The sequence below is a fragment of the Cupressus sempervirens genome, chromosome 10 (assembly GCF_028749045.1).
Source record: "Cupressus sempervirens isolate cs-2001-9-10 chromosome 10, ASM2874904v1, whole genome shotgun sequence".
Classification (NCBI taxonomy): Eukaryota; Viridiplantae; Streptophyta; class Pinopsida; order Cupressales; family Cupressaceae; genus Cupressus; species Cupressus sempervirens.
The window spans coordinates 874,638,693-874,660,964 of record NC_143127.1 but is presented as its reverse complement, the minus strand read 5'-3'; the positions used below and the strand labels follow the sequence as shown (position 1 = coordinate 874,660,964).

The window sequence follows — 22,272 nt, the reverse complement described above, 5'->3', positions numbered from 1 at the left end:
ACCTCAAAAGGATGACCTTTCTCTCTTTTGTGTGTAAAAACTCCATCTTAGACTAGTAAGAGTTGTGGGCCACAACAAGATTAGGTTATATCTCAGCCGTCATCTCAACAAGGGCATATAGCATTTTAGGTTGGATCCAATGTGGGAGGTCTTTTAAGTACAACCTGTGAGGTCTTGTTTTATCTCTTGCTTATGTTGCTCATTCAAACAATAATGTTGCAAGTTCATTATAATAGAAAATAGGGCAGAGTATTGGTCAAACAACAAGCATGCCTTACAACTTAAATAACCATAATGGTTTTTCAGGTACCCAGATATTTCTTACTGTCAGCATATCCAATATTTTTCTCCCCTCAACAAATGGAAATGCTATGGTATCAATGGCCACTTCATCTTTTGGGCCCTCTATTTTTTGTGATCAGATATTTGAATGACAAATTTCATGGCTCGTGGGAGGGTAAAAAGGGCAAGTTGTATGTTGAACTTATAAGTTCAACAAGGGGTTTACTCTCTGTGAGGTTTCATTTACATCTTCTTTTGAAGATGACTGGTGTCAATTACATCACATGTGCATCATTGTGTTGTTTGTGGTTCTCTTGATTATTTGGAACGAGATTGACTACATAATGCTGAACTATTTTATCAACCTTCTATGTTTCATGGAGGTAAGAAAAATAAAATTGCATTGTCTTGCGAAAGAAGCTACAGATTCTACTCTGCAATATGGATCAATCTCAGCCAAAGATTTCAAACAAAACACAATTCTTAGAGGAGAATTTGTCTAGTTGACAAGATGCTACTTCATGTATTTTTTTGAGGAATCAATGCCTTGCTGGCATTGTGCCAAGATGTCCAAGACATATAACAGTGTAATATGTCATTAAAGCAATCGATGTAGGAAATAGGCACAATGTTATTAATAAATGGAAAAACATGAACACACTGCCCTGTGCGAGAAGCACTATGTCTCTATTGCATTGCATCAGCGTGTCCCAATGTCCCAATGGATTCAAACACAACAAGGAAACACATATGTTGCACAGTCAGTTACAACAACAACTATTACTACTGCCTCATCATGTTTGTCTTTTTGTGGTGTGGTGTCCACTTTTATAAACCCAAGTATATTTAGAAGAGGAACAGGTGCAGTAAATTTTTTTTATACATATAGATATGAATCTAAGATGGAAATTACAAAACAAGAAGGGTCAAGTATGGTTGAAAGAGAAGAGGAAGTCATATTATAGGCTCGCGTTCTATGAAATATACATGCAATAAAATGAAAGAATTTGATAATCATCAAGATTATAGAGAAAATTTAATTTGCTAGATTGAAGAACTGGACAAAGTAATGAAATATGGAGTGTTGACAAATTAAAGGTCATTCAGTAGCTTGAATACCACTTCAAGAAATTATCTAGAGTTTGATCCTTAGCGGGGGACTACCATTGAAAACAATAGAGACTACTGTGTAAAAGGATTCTAGTTCAATAGATAAACGTGTTCTACTGAAGAAGATTCCTTCAAAGAGGAGGAAGACATGCAAGTTAACAATAATGGAAAATGGGAAAATTTTGGGAGACATTTTCTTGCTGATGTGAGTACTAGTCATTCTAAAGCTAGAGACCATTACATAGTGAAACAAAATTAGAGTCAAACTCCATTTGATGTTTTGTTTTCCAAAGAGGTTTTATCTCAGAGCTTTTTTTATGCCATTAATCATAGGTGGTGGCTCGCCATGTAAAGGAATCAGACAAAGATACAAATTCCTTCATGCTTCAAGGGATAATGATCTTGAAGATTCTAAAGATACCATGACTCATAAATTTTTGGATGATTCAGTTGTAAATTTCTTGAAGGAAAACAAAAACATTTCTTCAGGCATTGGAAAGTAGAAATCTGGAGTGGGTTTTGTTCCTTATCAGTGGTGTTTAGTACAGGCAAACAAAACTAAGTTTCATGTGGATAAATCTGAAGATGTTCTAAGAAAGGGAAAAATAAATTGTTCAAGAAAGTGACTAAATCATCGCTATCATTGGTTTGTCTTAGGACATGTTTAAGAACTGTACATGTTTTAGTACATTCTGGACAAAGACCTAGCTTGAGGGACACCAAGCTCAACAAAATTCTTATCTATAATTCAATGTTAAACACTATGACATGAAGTTCTGTGGAGCATAATAGAGTACACTTCACCTTTCTCAATGCCATTGACATTTGCCTGTAGTTTAAGATGACAAGTCATTGCTAGAATGTATGTTATATATATATTTGATTAGACTGCAAGAATCGGGTGCAGCACGTCATTGCTAGAATGTATGTAATATATATATATATATATTATTAGACTGCAACGACGGGGGAGACTAGAACCTGTGATCAACCTCCTGCAACAAGGAAGATTTAGCCAACTAAACTAGGACCCCCACCTGTATGTAAAAAATATTATTTCACAAGATTATTTGTAATATTTCTGAAATTGATGTCAATAATAGGCAATTTGATCAGGAAGTCTAATGCTAGCACCTTAATCAACTCAGTTTTATAAATTCTAGAGAGTACAACAACAAGTGAAGCCTTCCCTTGCTCTTGCAAATGTTTTCCTGTATATTAATACACATTTTTTCCTAAAAGAAAAAATTATATATATAATTTTGTTTTCCCTAAACGTAGTAGCACATTTTGAGATTGCAGAGTTTTATTAATTCATTTAAATATATTTCCAATTAACCCTAAAATAGTTTGGACAGAATGTGTGTATGCAAAATTTAATTATTAACAAGCTTGAAACTTACAATAGTTCTACTCAAGACCTACTTCATCCAGATGAATTGTAATGTATAACTGGTAATTCGCTACTCATAATATGTATACATTTAATATTTTCGTCATGTCCTTTGAATCTGCGTGACCAAAAAGCCCTAAATTTTCTAGAAACGGTTTAAGAGGATGCAATTTACTGTGCTTTACAAGAATTGATTTATCTTACAAGCTATCTTCTAGCTTTGTTTTGATTACACAGATTTTCTTGAAAAATAATTTTGAATGGTGAGTTTTCTTGAATTATCATAAAAATGAAAATATTGCATCACAGAGTCAACAGAAAAGTAGAGCAGTCTATGTTTCTCCTGAGACTTATATCATTTGTTCCCTAAGCCTTCTAGGCAAACTTCTTGATTTAATCAAGAGCCATTGAGACTAGTTTCCTAAAATTAGGTTATATAAAATCCTTATCAACACAAGAATGAAAAACCGCAATTCGAGAAAAGAAAAGTGTAAAAAAAATGCATTTTATCTCTTTCTTCTTTTGATGTTTTAGAGTAGGAAATTTAGAATTTTTTAACAAATATACTATGCTTAACCAGATCCAGCCAAGATTATTTGGTAACTCAATGGGCGTTGATAAAAAAATTACCAGCGATACTATGTATGGGTTGATAAAATAATTACCAACGATAAAATGGTGTGCTCCCTGGTCATGACCTCTTCTCAATGGACTTTTCCTTTCTCAAGCATTATGCTCTTAAAACTGACCCGTTGTTGGAAGTCATTCCGACGCTCTGTCATGCCATCCAGGCACCCCATATCATCACACTTTCATCCGTGCATTCATATTTGGTCAGAGGGAACATAAAATGTTGAACTTTGTTAGTTTTTAAGTTTAATATTTTTTATTTGTATTATTTAACAACTTAATGTGTATTTATTTTTGTATATATTGATTGAATTATATATTTCAAATGTAACATGCAGATGATTTATTCTAATTTAATTCATAATTGAAATTTATAATTTACATATAATCTTTAGTTTATATTATATTTGATCAATATAATTAATTAATCAAATATAATATTTACATGTGTTTTTTAATCATTTATTTATTTTTTATTAAAATATTACAATTATCCATAATTAGCTATTAATTAAAATATATATACCACTATTTGAAATAATAATGTAACAAAAATTAATTATGTAAAGTTTTCAATGATACAATAAAATTTGAAATAATAATGTAGCAAAAATTAATTATGTAAAGTTTTCAATGATATAATAAAATTTTATTATTCATATTTATTAAAAATTCTAAATAATAATAAAAAAACATTTCTACAACACTTAAGAAAAATAAGAGAAGAGCCCGCAACACAACAATAAATTTTGAGCCTACTCACACTTAATAAATAATAAATATTATTATTCATAATAATTAATAATTAATCTTGGCTCTCCATTAATTTTTTTATTTTAAATATCAAAATATATTAATAATACTATAATTATTTTTTTTAAATACAAAATTTTAATTAAATCTTTATTTATAATAATTTAGTAATTAAAAAAATATATTTAATGGATGTCTTTTATATTTTATTTTTAATAAATTACTTAATATAAGTCACATAATTTTATAATTTTAAACTATATAATATTTTCAATCAATATATAAAATAATAATGAATGTTTTTATACCTTACCATATCAATAACTTGTTTACAAAAAATGAATACTTACAAAATAAAATATATATACTAAAAAACTAACCCATTAATTTCCATTCTAGTGAAATCTAAACACTTGCACTATGTACTAATGTACTATTAGCATGCATAACAATGAAGGAATGGACACCGCTTTCAACTGGTACAAATATGTTGCATCGTAGCCAATGTTGTGATGCAACATTATCTCGTTGTGATGCAACATTATCTCTTTGGTGATCTTTTAGTATCCTTTTAAATTCTTTGGTAAAATATCACAATTCTATCATAAAATAATTTTTTTGACATAAGGTGGTTTAGTACAATTTTCTAGTCATTGTGGTTTCCATAGTAAAAATTCAATTGGCTTAGTTATCATATCAATTTATTTTTATTTTTTGTTTTGATGTAGTTATTTATATCAGTATGCATGCTTAGGCTAACTTACACCTAAAACTCTTAAAATCATATGTAGGTGAGTGAAGAGCTTAAAGCTAAGGCTTTGGCTTTTGGATGTGTCACTTCAAAATAGTGGTACAATATTCACTCTCTCAAAATAGTAGTACATGTGGTTTAGTGTCCTAATAGTCTTTACGAAATGCCCCAATAGTGGTGCACAAATTTGTCAACCGCTTACCAAAGAAGCTAAAAAAATCTTTAAAATAGTTGAGTATTACCACATGTATGATCAATTACTAGTACATATGTTTTGGGCTATTTTAAGAGTGCTAATTGGGGGTATTTATGACAAAACTATCATGGTTATCAGAAACCATATGTATATTAGTATTTTAATAATTTTATTTTAATATATATATATAGAAGCACATACACTTTTTTTTTTGTCAGTAATTGCTTTTGACTAGAGCTTTGAACCAGTGGGGCCACAATGGAGGACCTCATCCTCGTGAATTTTTTATTATTCCAGATCATCACCATTTGTGCTGATAGTCGATGTGGTTTGGTGATCCACCGATAAGCCAACATGCTTGGATGGACCTACCATTTTATATCTCTACGTCTAACACCACCCTTATCTCTCTGCTACACCTTATCACTCTAGACCTTATCACTCTGATACTCCTTATCATAGCATCCCTCCTAATCAATTCAAATCACCTTATTGCTCCATGTGCATTGCATTTCTTATCACTCCAAACCTTATCACTCTGCTCCACCTTATCTCTTCGAGACCGCACACCCGCTTATCTTTTCATATCTCCTTATCACTCAATGTTCCACCCTCCTTATCACTCCATGGTGGTCCCCTACACCAATCACCTCCACCTCAAAATTAGCTGCTATGCTAGCACTAAACTCCCTCTCCCATGCATCCAGCCTATTCACACTCAACACGTTCATCAGTAACACCGCCACCACATTTGCATGGAAGTGCTTGCCCCAATTTGAAGTCCACATTACCTCCACCACATGGCCAATCTTCTACAACTAACCAAATACACCATCGGCCCCACTCACTAGCATCATACTATTCATCTGCCCATATCCATCCTTTGTATCTTTTAGATTTTTCTTTGGTTTCTATTTTTATCTCTTTCATTTTATATTTTATATTTTTATCATTTTATTTCACTATTTTCACTATTAAATTATTTTATTTCAAGGTTTAATATTTATTAAATATGGTTCTTACTATTTATTGAATACTAAAGTTTTATTAAAGATATTGGTAATAAAATAATGTTATATATTAAGATGGTTATTACATTACATTAATGTGATTAATACCAATTATATGCTGAGATTATAAAATATGTAATTGATAATTGATATTTTTTTAGATGTAGAGATGAAGTTTTCTTTTGAGTGCATGGAGGAAGTTTTTATTTTCTTCAAGAGTTCATAGATGGATTTTTGAGTTTGAGTGCAAATTGGGGTGATTTTGAGTTCATGTTAAGTTCAATATTAGTTGAGAGGATATTCAAGGAAATTAATTAATAATGATGTACTGGTAGGAAAAAAAAATTAATCAATGAATAATAATGTTATAAAAAGGTTAACAAATGTATATAAATATGATAAAATTCTATTGATCATTCATTTAGTCATTTATTTGGATGACTAATCATTAGTAACCAATTACTTAGTCAGTTATTTGATCACTTATATTTGTCTAACCTTATAATTTTAGTTGATGACCAAACTAGTCATTTATTTAGTTACTTATACTTATAAATTGTAAAGCATTACTCAAATTTCATCTCTTTTAGTCACACGACTAAAAAATTTAGTCTTGTGACTAAAATTTTTGGTCACATAGTCATTTATTTTCCAAAATTCTACTAGTGCTATGTTCTATTGAACACAAAGAACCATCTCAGTATGACCATATTTATTCTTATCTTAGAAACAAAACTTTTCCTAAAAACTATTCAAAAAATGAGAATAGATACTTCATAAGAGCAAAATCCTTCTATTTAATCATTAAAAATGACTTGTATAGGCATTCTAGATGATACATTACTTAGATACTTAGAACATGTAGAATCGAATTGCACATTAAAGGAGGTCCATGACGGTGTGTGTGGCTCTCACTCTAATAACTTTTCTTTAGCTAAGAAACTTCTAAGAGTGGGATGCTACTAGCCCATGATAGAGAAATATGCTATTCAATATGCTAAAATATGCAAGAACTATTAAGTTTGTGGAAACTTGATTCATGCTCGAGCCAAGGAGCTCTTTTATCATGCTTTGGCCATTTCAACAATGGGCCCTTGATCTTGTAAGAAATTTTTTATCCAAATTCATCCAACAAAAATAAATACATTATTATGGCCACTAAGAATTTCCCTAATTGGGTTGAAGTTATTCTCTTAGTTCATAGTACAAGGAAATGTTCAAAGTCTTAATTTTTATCCTCAACTACATCATTTTTAAGTCTAGGGTAGCCTCTTAAACTGAGACCAAAAATAGGGGTTAATTAAAAAATAAGGATATGGATGATTTGTGGACCTACACTTTAGAATAAAAAAGAATTAATCCTTGATCTTTTATTGTCAAGGTCATAGTTTATGATGAAGCATCAAACAAGAACTTCCTTACAATTATACACAAAACATTAAATAAATTAGGTAGAGATTGACACTTGTAGATCAATGTAGCACACTATTGACATATCACACCAACATCAAAATACCAATAGGAGAAACTCCTTTCAATCTTGTCTTTGGGTTAGAGAAAGTTCTATAACTATAAGTTGAGTTTAATTTTTTCTTTTTTAAATTATTAATGAGGACTATAAAAGCACACATTTCCAATAGCTTTAATTTCTAGATGAACACAAACAATAGGTGTTTGACCATATGAAATTCTACCAACAACTAATGTCTGGAGGATACAACAAGAAAGTGAAACCAAGAACATTTCAAGTAGGAGATCATGTTCTAATAGAAAATCCAAACAATCAACAACCTAGAGAAGAACAAGGAAAATTTGAACCTATCTAGCAAGATCCCTTTGTCATCACATATTCTTATGGATTAGGTATTGGTCAATGAGATACACTTAAAGGATATGTTTTACTAAATTTAATCAATACTCTCCACCTAAATCAGTTTATATTTGACATTCTTGAAGAAGTAATATATAGCAAAAATTAACTTTGAAGAAATCCAAAAACATTCAAAAAATTCCTAAAAGTGCTCATCTTAGTGAAATTTTAGTAAATAGGCTCATTGATGTATCAATCAAATAAAAGTGAAAAGATCTAAAAAAAAAATAAAAAAAAAAAAATTAGAAAGTACAAAAAAGAGGAAAGGAGAGAAAATGTCTTAATAAAAACCAAGTAAACTGGAGTCTTGGTAGGGAATATAGGACTTTTTCAAGTGGTAAGAACCTGGTTAGATGTCACTTGTGATCAATGCTCCATATATCAATACAAAACTTGACTATTTGGCCAATTTCATCTTTTTAGCATGTACATATCATTTAGTCACTTTTGTGATGTAAAAACTTGACGTAATATTTTCAATGTTTTATCTACCTTGTCTAGAATTTGTCTATAGTTGAGTCCTATGATAACTATATCTTGTTAGGGTCACCATTTCTAGTAATTATAGGAGTAAATTCATCTTGTTAGTAGTGGGATAATACACTAAGATTTGTAAGTCAACCTAGGTGGTTGTTGTTGGAAATTTGTTTAGTACTCCCCTTGGGATTCATCACAAGGGCTTCACCACCTCTTGTGTACTATAAGTTGAGTGGTTGTATTGGGCATTGATAGGTCGATCTTTTGGTGCAACAATAACCCTACTCTAACAAGTGGTATCAAATCTTGATCACATGTTCAAATCTAGACCCTCGAGTAACACTGAGGGGGATATTGATTTTGGTGCAATGACATCCCCACTCTAACAATTTTCTAGGGAAAATTTATAGTAACATTATACTTTGGGTTGCAAGCTTTTGGTTTAACCATGGAGGAAACTCCATTGTTAAGCATGCTCAGGCTAGAGTAGTACTAGGATGGGTGACCTCTCAGGAAGTCTTGGTGCTTCACCCCTGTAAGCATCACCTAGATCCAATCAATTCTAAGTGTTCCATTTATTCTCATGAGAAATGGATTCATTTTGAATCACTACTCATGAAACATGGGTTAATGAGTTTGACTCAAAATCACACAATTAAATCTTGATAGCAATATCGCAATTTGACTTGTGGAAATTATCTCCGAATTATCAATTGATGAGCTTAAGGGTCTTTCTAATGGATGGTTCATAAGGCACAACAATAGGTTAAGGTTTTTCAAATGGGGTTCCAAGCTTTGGGTTTAACCATGCAGGAAACTCCATAGTTAAGCATGCTTAGGCTAAAGTAATACTAGGATGGGTGACCTCCTAGGAAGTCTCAGTGCTTCACCCCTGTGAGAATCACCTAGATCCAATGAGTGCCCAGTGTTCCATTTATTCTCATGAGAGATGGATTCATGCTGAGTCACTATTCATAAAACATGGGTCAATGAGTTTGGCTCAAAATCACACAGTTGAATCCTGATAGAATTATCACAATTTGACTTGTTGTGGAAATTATCTCCTACTTATCAATTGATGAGCTTGAGGGGCTTTCTAATGAATACTTCATAAGGCATAACACTTGGTGAAGGTTTTGAAAATGGGATTGTAAGCTTTGGGTTTAACCATGGAGGGAACTCCATAGTTAAGCGCACTCAGGCGAAAGTAGTATCGAGATAGGTGATCTCCTAGGAAGTCCCGGTGCTTCACCCCTATGAGCATCACCTAGATCCAATGAGTGATAAGTGTTCCATTTATTCTAATGATATATGGATTCATTTTGAATCTCTACTCAAGAAACATGGGTCAATGAGTTTGACTCAAAATCACACAATTAAATCCTAATAGCAATATCACAATTTGACTTGCTGTGGAAATTATCTCCTACTTATCAATTGATGAGCTTAAGGGGCTTTCTAATGAATGGTTCATAAGGCACACCACTTGGTGAAGGTTTTGAAAATGGGGTTGCATGCTTTGGATTTAACCATGGAGGAAACTTCAAAGTTAAGAACACTTAGGCTGGACTAGTACTGGAATGGGTGACCTCCTAGAAAGTCCTGGTGCTTTACCCCTGTGAGCATCACCTAGATCCAATAAGTGCTTAGTGTTCCATTTATTCTCATGAGAGAATGATTCATGTGAAATCACTACTCATGAGACATGGGTCAATGATTTTGACTCAAATTCACACATTTAAATCCTAATAGCAGTATCAAAATTTGACTTGCTATGGAAATTATCTCCTACTTTTCAATTAATGAGCTTAAGGGGCTTTCTAATGAATGGTTCATAAGGCACAACACTTGGTGAAGGTTTTGCAAATGGGGTTGCAAGCTTTGGGTTAACTTGTTAGAAGCATTAATGTTGATGATATTACTATGGGGTAGTCTTGTAGAAATATGATTAGATCATTATCATGATAATATGTTACATTCATGACTATGTTTGTCATTGATGTCAACATAACAATTTTCTGTGGTATCTGACACAAGAACAACAATATAGATCAAGTTGGTATGGAAAATCATTGAGTATTTTCAATATTGAGATTAAAGGGAGATTATACTATGTTTTTAGTATACACATCTAACCTCATAAGAATAATATATTAATTCTAGAAGAAGTTATGCAAGTTTTGGTGAAGACTATTCTGAGATAGAGTTTACAAAAGCATGTTCTAGTGAACTTGTTATATCTCTTAGCAAAGTTGTTATTCTGAGAAACCAATTTTAAAGATGTGAAGAAGACATGTTGATGATGGAATGGGTAGGCTTTCTTGTCATAATATTACATGTACAAAAAGTTATTCAAGTTGCAAGGCCAAAGTTTAATGTTATCACTATGTGTAACATGTTCTCAACGTAATAATTAATTGAGAAGGTGTAACATTTGACTCAGGGAATTATTTTATGGATTCAGTATAAAGGAAGGAAATTTTCCTTTATGAAGATATGGAGAAATGTGAATGATCGTAAGCAATGCAAGAGTGGAATACAAAGATAACTAGAGTAGAGAAAAAGTGAAGGAAACTTCATTGCTAAGGATTTATTGTGTGATCAAAAGTCTGATACTTGGATCTGAGGTTCGTGACCTACTCTACAAGTTCTAACAATTATTAGTCCACTAATACATTTGGTAACAAATTGCAACGGCAGTGCCGTTGCAGTTTTCCTGTCACAACCTTGTCATTGTCGTAATTGCGACAGTCTACCGTCGCAATTTTGACAACGACAAGGTTGTGACGGAAAAACTACAATGGCACTGCCGTTGCAATTTGGTAACAAATATATTAGTGGTCTAGTTGAGAGGAAAGAGGAAAGAATTTAAAGTATAGTACATGCAATTATTTTGCAAGGAATAGTTAAGAGATTAGTTGGATAGTGAATTCAGTAGTCTTGCCATAGAACCTATTTAGATAGTGGGTGCTTCTATCTTCTATAACTCCTAACAGGGTTGGCACAACTCCTAAAAAGGTTGTAATCTTCTAACAAGGATTCAAAGTCTGCTAATAGGGACTCATATGTATGAAATGTTGTAATAGACTCCTAATAGGGTCCATCCTCTAATAAGAAATATTTATATTAGTACATTATCTTGTGGGCATAATTCCCATTGTGGTTTCCCCTAGTTAACATATCTGGTGTAATTATTCATGTGTATCTTGTTATGGTTGCTATTTACTTTGGTTGAATGGGTAAGGTTGTTTAAGATTGGTAAATGTTTTAATTATTGGATAACTGATTCACCCCCCACTCCCCTATCTCAGTTATCTTGGTGGACTATTGTTTCTCACAATTGTTATTAGAGCATCAAGTCCTTGAAGATAAAGTTTAACAACTTTGGGAGATCAGTGGTAAGTTATTTCAAAAAAGATAGTCCTAAATCTGATGGAGGAAATTTTGACACCTAGAAGATGGAGCTTCTTGGTAAGAGATCAAAATTGTGTACAGATTTGAGCATTGAGTTTTTGGATAGAGGCACAAGAAAAGATAAGTTTAGATCTGAAGAAGATATGAAGATCAAGGAAGGTATTGATCTAGTGATGAAAAGAGAAAGAAAAATGTATGATTTTTTATTTTTGTTGGATATGCAATGAGTTTGGTCATTATGCATCTACATACCCTAAGAAAGTAAGAAAAACTAGAAAGAGTTTTCTTTCTGATGAAGATAAAGAATTTAAAGCAAGTATGGAAATATTATAGAATAATTGTGAGCTTATATTGATTAAAAGAGAGGAAGTATTAGAAAAGATAGCCTTGGTAACTATTTTTGATCTAGAGGATAACCATGAAAATTGTGGAAGTTATCATTAATGATTTGTAGAATGGGAATCAAATTGAAGAACAAAGATCTGATTTTAGAATAGAAGAAAGAGTTGAGTTGAAGAACCCTGAACAAAATGGCATAGTAGAGAGAAGAAATAGGTTAGTTATAAAAGCAACAAGAGCCATGTTAGTTGAGAATGATGTATCTAAGATATTTTGGAGAGAAGCTATGAATATAGTAATCTACACTATGAAAAGAGTGCAAGATGAAAGACACAAAAAAGACCCCTTATGAATTATGATTTGGTCACTCATCTACAATTAAGTATATTATAATTTTTGGTAGTAAGTGTTATATAAAAGAGATGATGATATTTGCAAGTTTGATGCTAGAAGTGATGAAGGTATGTTTCTTGGTTATTCATTGAAAAGAAAGGCTTATAGATGTTAGAATATGAGAACTAAGATAATTATGGAAAGTGAAAATGTAAGAGTTGATGGGAAATTTAGGATATAAGAAAGAGTAGTTGATGAAAATTTAGATGATGATGTCGTTACTAAATGAAGGAATGATGAAGCATTCTTTGCAACTGACAATGATTTGTAGAATGAAGGAGAGCTAAGGTAGGAACAAAGCATGGAACCTTAACCTGAGCTAAGAGTTGAGATAACAACTCCAACTTTAGGTAAGAATATGACAAAGAATCATCCACCTGAGAAGATCATCGGAAGAAGAGATAAAGGTGTGATGACAAGAAGTAGAATCAATGAAGAAATATGTTTGATATATCAAGTTGGACCTAAGAATGCAAATGAAGCATGTAAAGATGACTATTGGAAGCAAGCTATGAAAGAAGAATTATATTAGATAGTGAAGAATGAGACATGGGAATTGGTCCCCAGACTAATAGATAAGAATATGATAGGAACTAAATGGGTAATCAAGAACAAGATGAATGAAAAAGGTGAAGTTGTAAGGAACAAGGCAAGATTGGTATGTAAAGGTTACTCACAACAAGAAGGAATAAACTATGATGAGACCTATGCTCCTATGGAAATAATAGAAGTAGTAAGGTTATTCTTAGCATATGTGGATGATAAGAGATTCAAAGTTAGCATTTCTAAATAGAAAACTTAAAGAAGAGGTATACATAGAATAGCCTAAAGGTTTTCCTTTAACAAATGACAAGGACATAGTATGTAGATTGAAGAAAGAATTGTATGGCTTGTAGTAAGCACCTAGAACCTAGTATGCAAGGTTGGACAAGAATTTAACAAAGCTTGTATATAACAAAGGTATGGTAGATAGTAATCTATATTGGAAAGAAATTAATGATAGATTAACGATTTTGGTAATATCTGTTGATGATATCATATTTGGAAGAAATGATGATGAAAATGACATGTTTGTAGAAGAAGTGAAGAAGGAATTTGAAATGAGAATGATACAAGAAATGAAATATTTTTAGGATTACAGACTGTGCAGGACAAAGAAGGAATATTTATTTCTCAGACTAAGTATTTGAAAGATTTACTAAAAGGGTTTGGTTTGGAAACATGTAAACCAATTGGAACACCTACGGTAATTGGACACAAGTTATCTACAAAGGATGAGACACCTATTGATGAGCAAAAGAAGTATAGATTTATGATCAGAGGATTACAATATCTAACTCACAAAAGGCTGGATATAGAAATTGTAGTTGGAATTGTTGCAAGATTCCAAGCTAATCCTAGAGAAGCACATTGTGTAGCATGTAATGCCTCACTTGGAGATCTTTGGAAATAGGGATAAATATAAGCCAATATAATTTTTTTTGATCAAGTATGGATGCACATGACATACAACATACGAGTATCACAAAGATTTCAATAGAAGACTAACCAAACATCCTAACACCAATGGATCTCCAAATTCAACTACTAATGAAAATGATTAACTATGAAAGATGCACAACTGAATTTGAATCAAAACAATCTGAATTCAAAATGTGGCACCAAAGGATTGAAGACCACCTAAGAGGTTAGCCAAAACACTTCGCAAAAAGTTTTGGTCAAACTGAAAAGTGCTTGCTGTCCATTCAGATAGGTTTTTACAAATACTAGATGACATTTTAAAACAACCCTATGCAATACTTTGTAGTATCATATGACCTTTCTCAAGAAGGAGGGTGATACTTTCAAGATTTGGGCAAAAATCATCAAAAGGGCAAGCAATACTTTACAAGTATCATACGACACATCTTCAAGGGGGGTGCAATACTGGAAAGTATTGCATAACATTTCTCTAAGAGACATGAAATAAAATTAGGGATTGGAAAATAGATGTCTATTGGGCATGTGACATATTATTGTATTTCCCCATGCTATCACATGGTCACCTAGGAATGCAAGAAAAACTCTAAGGATAAGCTAAAGAGTAAAATAGAGTTCAAAACCTGCACACTAGAGAGTATCAAATCTACAATTCAAGGTGTAAACACTCAAACACAATGCTAAAAGATAGAAAAAAAATGTAACCCTCTAATAATTAGTGAAGGGAAACTACAAAAGAAAACATCATAGTGTACTAAAGCAAAATCACAATAAAAAAAATAACATCACAATGAACAGTACAACCAAACTAAATATGTGGTTCCTCCCAATTATAATAGCATCATAAGACCATCGTGGGCCCTAGCTATCCCTTATGCATAACATCCCAAACAACCAATTAGATCATTGGTGCCTACTTATGAGGATGCCACTACTAAAATGTGCTACAACATAAGCATAAGGAAATCTAACATGCTAGAAGTAAAGCGTAAGATAAAACTACAATTCAACTCATCATCTACATATCCTAAACATCATAATAAGGAAATCTGTCAATACTAACATCATCTAAACATGGTATACAAGCATTCCAATGAAATCATAAATCATAAGACGTATACTCTAGAACCTGAAGTATCAAGTGAAAACATCTAGCAGCGGTCGCACTAGGACAAAGGACCGTCTTTGTACACTAGTCCCTAGCAGTGGTATAGGTAGCTATGCTTCCCAACCACATGGAACCCATAGGTCCACTCCCACCATACTAATGGAGCTAATGATCCAACCAAAAACACTCATAAAGAACAATTTTCATGGCTAACAAACATGCTAGATAGTATGATGACTGAAACCAAGAACATAAACAATGCATAAACTACAGGTCCTAGTCATATGCTCAATGGGCTACTAAGTAGGTGCTGACATCATGGAGAGCTGCTTGGCATTGACAAGCCTAAGTTGGTATTGAAAACTCTCCACTTCCCAATGAAAGGAGCACATCTTGAATCATTTTTATTATCTTTAAGTTTTATTACCACCCAATTTTTTATTTGGTTATCCCTTCTTTACAAAGCTTCTGTATGCCAACCCTCAGGAAATAGACACCGAGTTGTGGAGATAGAAGAACCCTCCATATGCTACCCTACCCTACCCATGCTCATCCAATGATGAGTACCCATAGGCATACAAATTCCCAATCTAACCCTAATAATCATATCTTCCAAAAGTACCACAGACAATTGAGCCTCTCAAGTCACCTGACAAATGTACGTGTACATACTCATGTGTGGTGCAACACCATCATGAAGATTATAACACAAGGACTAGATGAGAACACAACACAAAATATCACTCAAACAAAAACTAATTCAGGAGGACAGATGTAGTATGCATCCTAATGCAATATAAAAATGCAATAGTGGTCTAACTGACATCCAAATGGATCATCTAGGTCCACAACCAACATCATGTCAAGAAAACTTGAGAAAATATGGTAGCACACAAACTGAGGTAAAACACCCCAAAATTAGAAAATTTCAAAATTAAAACCTATTTGCTCCTTGGGTACAAAAACTTTGAAAATCCAATAATATTTGGGTTCAGACACCACATACAAAAATGGCCAACATAATGGTGCGAAAACCCAAACCCCCATCCTAAAAATAGGGAAAATGTCCATACCCACCCAACTAGCTAGAACCCAAAAACATAAATGGAGGTCAATACTAGTTCTCAGCCTCTAGAAAAATAGCTACCAGAAAAAGAACCTAAAACAAAACTGAAACAAGAAAATGGGAAATCTGTACATGATAGCAAAAGGGGCTGAAATTGAAACCTGCACAATAAAATAAAACACTCATTGAACCAGAAATCATGGAAAAGAAAGGTTGACTCAAGCCAGATCAAAAGAGATTGATCTTGCCAAGATCCCATGATCACAACTCTTAGAATGAACAGAAAACAATCCTTCAAAAAAAGGATTTCAGAAAAGCTCTCCAATTTCTAAATTGCAAAATTGAGGGAATAGTGAAAAGACCTCTAGTTTTCCATTGAACTTAGGTTGTAATCATTGGATCATAAAAATATTGGACTTGCTATTGGTGGACATAGCCTAGGGATTGGGTGAAGCACATTAAATCTTGGTGTCTTGTGATCTCTTTTATGCAATCTACTATTTTATGGTATTGGTTATATTTGCATGTAACTATTATTTCTATTTGAGGTTAATGCTAACAAGTGGTATTAGAGCTAGAAAGTCATCATTTTTTTAGCTAGACTCTTGCCTTTTAAGACAAGGGTAAGCTGAGGGTTGACAAGTTTAATGGGTAGAAATTTTAGTTATAGAAGATGCAAATGGAAGAATATATTTTTTAGAAGTATTTATGGAAACCATCGGAAGGAAAAACTAAGAATTAGAGATCTATGTCAAATGAAGAATAGGATCTTTTAGATATAAAGACACTTGGAAGCATTCGATTATGCCCAAAACCATCAGTGGTATTTAATATTACAAAAGTGAAGACAATAGAAGAGTTGATACTAATCCTAGCAAAACTATATGAAAAGCCCTCTGTTTCAAACAAGGTATTTCTCCTAAAGAATTTATTGAATATGAAAATGATAGAAGATGGATCTATTTCAGATCATTTCAATGAGTTTACTACTATTACTAGTTATTTATATTTTATGGGAATCAATTTTGATGAAGAAATTAGGGCTCTCTTGATTTTGTGTCCTTTGGTTGAAAGCTAAAATGGCTTGGTAATGGCTGTGAGTAATTATATTTCTAGATCTAGTACCTTAAAATATGATGACGTGATCAGTGCCATTTTCAGTGAGGAAACTCATAGAAAATCCTCAGCTGGATCTACATTAGGAAGTGCTTTGAATACACAAGGTTGAGGTAGAATGAGTTAAAGATAAAGTAATTCAAGAAATCATGAACAATCAAGAGGAAAGTCAAAGGGGGAGGAGGTCTCAATCAAGAGGAGAAAATGACTATTGGTACTATGGTAAAATAGGGCATAAGAAGAAAGACTAGTGAACTCAAAAGAAAAATGTAGTAGAAAAGCAAGATGGGGAAAAGGAGGAAAATGTGGTAAGCAACAAATCCAAAGATGATGCTTTTCTTCTATATTTAGAAAGTGTTAATGATTCATGGGTTTTAGATTTTGGTGCTTCATTACATGTTACACCTCATAGAGATTATTTCATTGATTATATCCAAGGGGATTTTGGGCTTGTTTATTTGGGAGATAATGAACCTTGTTGGAAAAGGGAAAGTTAAGATTAAGTTGAAGAATGGGAATCATTGGCTACTACATGAGGTAAGACATGTTCCAAGGCTGAGTAAGAATTTAATTTTAGTAGAGCAACTTGGTGAGGAGGGTTGTGTAGTTACTTTTAATGATAAAAATTGGAAGGTTTCAAAAGCTTCCCTTGTAGTAGCAAAAGGTGTAAAAATAGGGACCTTATAGCTTTGTGCAGGTCATATTGTTCCTTCTACTATGATTTTTTTAGAGAAAAATGAATATTTAGGAATAATTACTATAGTTGTTGTAGATTTTGATACAACTCTGTGGCACAATAGACTTGGGAACATGAGTGAGAAAGGTATGAAAGTACTTCATTCAAAAAAATTTTACTAGGTCTCATGAAATGTGTCAATATGGATTTTTGTGAAAGTTGTGTGTATGGAAAAAAAAAGAGAGTGAGCTTTGTGAAAACTAGGAAGGAAAATAAAAGTGAGAGATTAGAGCTTGTGCATATAGATGAATGGGGACCAGCTTAGGTATCTTCCCTTGGTGGCTGTCATTATTATGTTACATTTATTGATGATGCAACAAGAAAAGTATGGGTTTATTTCCTTAGATAGAAATACAATGTATTTCAAACTTTTAAGAAATGGAAATGCTTGGTTGAAAATGAGATTGGAAAGAAATTAAAATGTCTTAGATCTGATAATGGTGGTGAGTATTGTAGTCATGAATTTGAAGATTATTGCTCTACTAATGGTATTTGTAGATAGAATATTGTTCCAAGGACTCCATAGGAAAATGGAGTGACTGAATGCATGAATATGACTATAATGGAGTGTGTAAGAAGCATGAGGTTACATGTTGGGTTGCCCTTAAATATGTGATTAGAGGCTATCAATACTATTGTATATTTGATTAATAAAAGTCCCTCTACTCCTTTGGGTTGTGGTATTCTAGAGGAAGAATGGACTGATAAGAAGGTGAGTTATTCTCTTCTCAAAACTTTTGATTGTGAAGTATATTCTCATATAGATTTTGAAAAATAGAGCCTAGCTGGAAGCTAAGTCAAAGAAACGTGTATTTGTTGGATATGGCATTAATGAATTTGGTTATATGCTTTGGAATTTTGAAAATCATACAATTAAAAGAAACAAGGATGTCATATTCAATGAGAAAGTGTTGTACAAAGATCTATTACAGTAACATGAGAAGAAAGAAGATAATTATGTAGTGCTAGATGATACTCCAAAAGCTAATGTTCCAACAATTCCTCATGATGTGCAACAACTGCAACAATATATACCACACAACCTAGTGAATGTTTGATAGTCAACAAGGATGAGTAGACCTCTAGAAATATTTTCTCCTTCGTTGTATTCTATTTTACTTATCGATGCTGGTGAACCAAAATGTTATGATGAAGTTGTATAGGTGGATACAAAGATTCAATGGGAGTTTGCAATGAATGAAGAAATGGACTCTTTGCTAAAAACTAAGACATGAGATTTATGCCAATTACCTACAGGTTAAAAGACTTTACAAAATAAGTGGGTTTATAGGTTGAAAGATGAGGATGGAGGTCAGAAAGGATTTAAATTCAAGTTAGTTGTAAAAGGATTTTTATAGAAAAAGGGCATTGATTTTGATGAGATATTCTCTCCTATTGTTAAAATGACTTCTATTCACACTATTTTAAGTATTGTGGCTACTGAAGATTTTCATTTAGAGTAGCTTGATGCTAAAACAACCTTCCTTCAAGGTGATTTGGATGAAGAGATATTTATGGCTTAGCCATATGGATTTGAGGTCAAATGTAAGGAGAACTTAGTGTGTAGATTGAAGAAAAGTTTATATGGCTTGAAGCAAGCACCTCGGCAATGGTATCTAAAATTTGAGAGTTTTATGCATAAGCATGGATTATTGTAGCTATTGAAATTTGTATTTAGAGTAGCTTGATGCTAAAAAAACCTTCCTTCAAGGTGATTTGGATGAAGAGATATATATGGCTTAGCCATAAGGATTTGAGGTCAAATGTAAGGAGAACTTAGTGTGCATATTGAAGAAAAGTTTATATGGCTTGAAGCAAGCACCTTGACAATGGTATCTAAAATTTGACAATTTTATGCATGAGCATGGATATAGCAGTTGTCATTCATATCATTGTGTTTATTTTAAGAGGTTGGATGATAAAAACTACATCATTTAATATTTTTATGCTAATGATACGCTTGTAGCTTGGTCTAACATGAATCACATTAAAGGGCTAAAATGCTAGTTATGACATGCATTTTCTACAAAGGAATTGGGAGTAGCAAAAAAAATCCTTGGTGTGAAGATTTACGGAGATAGAAGGAACAAGAAATTGACTTTATGTTAGGTTGATTATATTGGGGTGTTGTAACATTTCTCTATGGAGAACACTAAAGTTGTTAGCACACCTTTACCTGGTCATTTGAAGTTGACTAAGGAGATGTGTCCCAAGATAAAAGAAGAGGAGGATAAGATGTCCAAGGTACATTATGCTTTAGTTGTAGGAATTTTTATGTATGATATGGTATGTTCTAGACTAGATATTGCACATATAGTGGGTGTTGTTAGCAAGTATATGAGTCATCCAAGGCTTGAGCATTGGAATATAGTTAAATGGATTCTCATATATTTGAGAGGAACATCTAGTAAGTGTTTATAGTTTGGGAGCTCTACTATTCATTTATTGGAATATGTTGACTCAAATTTGGCAAGAGATATTGATAATAGGAGGAGTACTACACGTTATGTATTTACTATTGGTGGGGTAGCCATGAACTAGATTTCTAGGTTATAGAAGGTTAATGTTTTATCCACTATAGAGGTAGAGTATGTTGCTACTACAAAGGAAACCAAGGAGATGATATGGGTTTAGTTCTTTCTGGAAGTATTGGGACACCCTTAGAGGGATAATTATTTATTTATAGATAGCTAGAGTCCCATTCATCTTGCAAAAAATTTTACTCTACATTCAAAGACAAAACACATTCAGTTGTAGTACCATTTCATTTGGTTAGTTTTAGATGATGGATAGTTAAAGCTAGATAAGATAAATACAAATGACAATCTAGTAGATATGTTTATAAAGGTAGTGACAAGGGAGAAGTTCAATTCCTCTTCAGCTTTGGTTGGTCTTCTCAACTTTAAAAAATAGCAAAACAATAGAGTCCTAGGTGGTTTGATATTCTAGTGGTAGCTATAGGTTTAGTAGTGCTATGATCAGTCTCCAAGTGGGAGATTGTTGTGATGTGGAGCCTAATCAGCCTTAGAAGTTAATTTGGCATGTTTTTTCACCATATTATTTATACAGGGGTTTAGGGACAACACCCCCAAGACAGGGTCAAGGGGCAGTGCCCTACATGTGCACTAGTACAGGGTGGAGTTGAGGGGCAATGCCTCCATAGGGGTTTTCAAGGGAAGCACCCCTAAAGCCAAAAATGCCCTTATATTATAAAAGGCATCAGCTACTATTTTTCTATTATTCTATCCCTAATTTTGCAAGTGGTAAAAAACTCATATAAAAAGGATTAGGGTTAGGGATTTCATAATGTGTGATGCAAAAATTGATTCTTGTGGTAGTATTGAGCTCTAAGGTATTATAGATTGTAATCAAGTTGTAATCACTGGATCATTATAATATTGGACTTTTTCTTGGTGGATGTAGCCCAGGGATTCGGTGAACATGTTAAATCTTAGTGTCATGTGTTCTCTTTTATGCGATCTACTATTTTCTAGTATTGGTTATATTTGCTTGTAAGTGTTATTTCTATTCGAGGTTAATCCTAACAATGTTGCAACACATTCTCAATATAATCAGCTTGAGACAGTTTCAATTTATTGTTCTTCATATCTCTACAAATATTCATACCAAGGATTTCTTTTGTTTCCCCAAATGCTTCATAGAAAATGGATGTGCTAATTGGTGTTTTAGTCCCTTAATGTGATCTATGTTAGACCTAGCTACAAGCATATCATCAATATATAAACAATAAATAATGTAGCTATCATCATCCAACCTCTTAAAATAAACACAATGATCTTAATGACATCTTCTATATTCATGCTCATGCATAAAACTATCAAATTTTAGATACCATTGCCAAGGTGCTTTCTTCAAGCCATTTAAACTTTTCTTCAATCTGTACACTAAGTTCTCCTTACCTTTGAACTCAAATTCTTGTGGCTGAGCCATATATATCTCTTCAACCAAATCACCATGAAGGAAGGTTGTTTTAACATCAAGCCACTCCAAATGCAAATTTTTAGTAGCCTTAATACTTAAAACAATGCAAATAGAAATCATTTTAACAATAGGAGAAAATATCTCATCAAAATCAATGCCCTTTTTCTATGCAAATCCTTTCACCACTAACCTAGCTTTAAATCTTTT

General features: G+C 32.8%; 1 pseudogene; it reads left to right on the top strand.

Moving 5' to 3' along the window:
* Positions 1 to 659: 659 nt before the first annotated feature.
* Positions 660 to 2,018, top strand: LOC149536789 (uncharacterized; annotated as a pseudogene).
* The last annotated feature ends 20,254 nt before the right edge of the window (positions 2,019 to 22,272 follow it).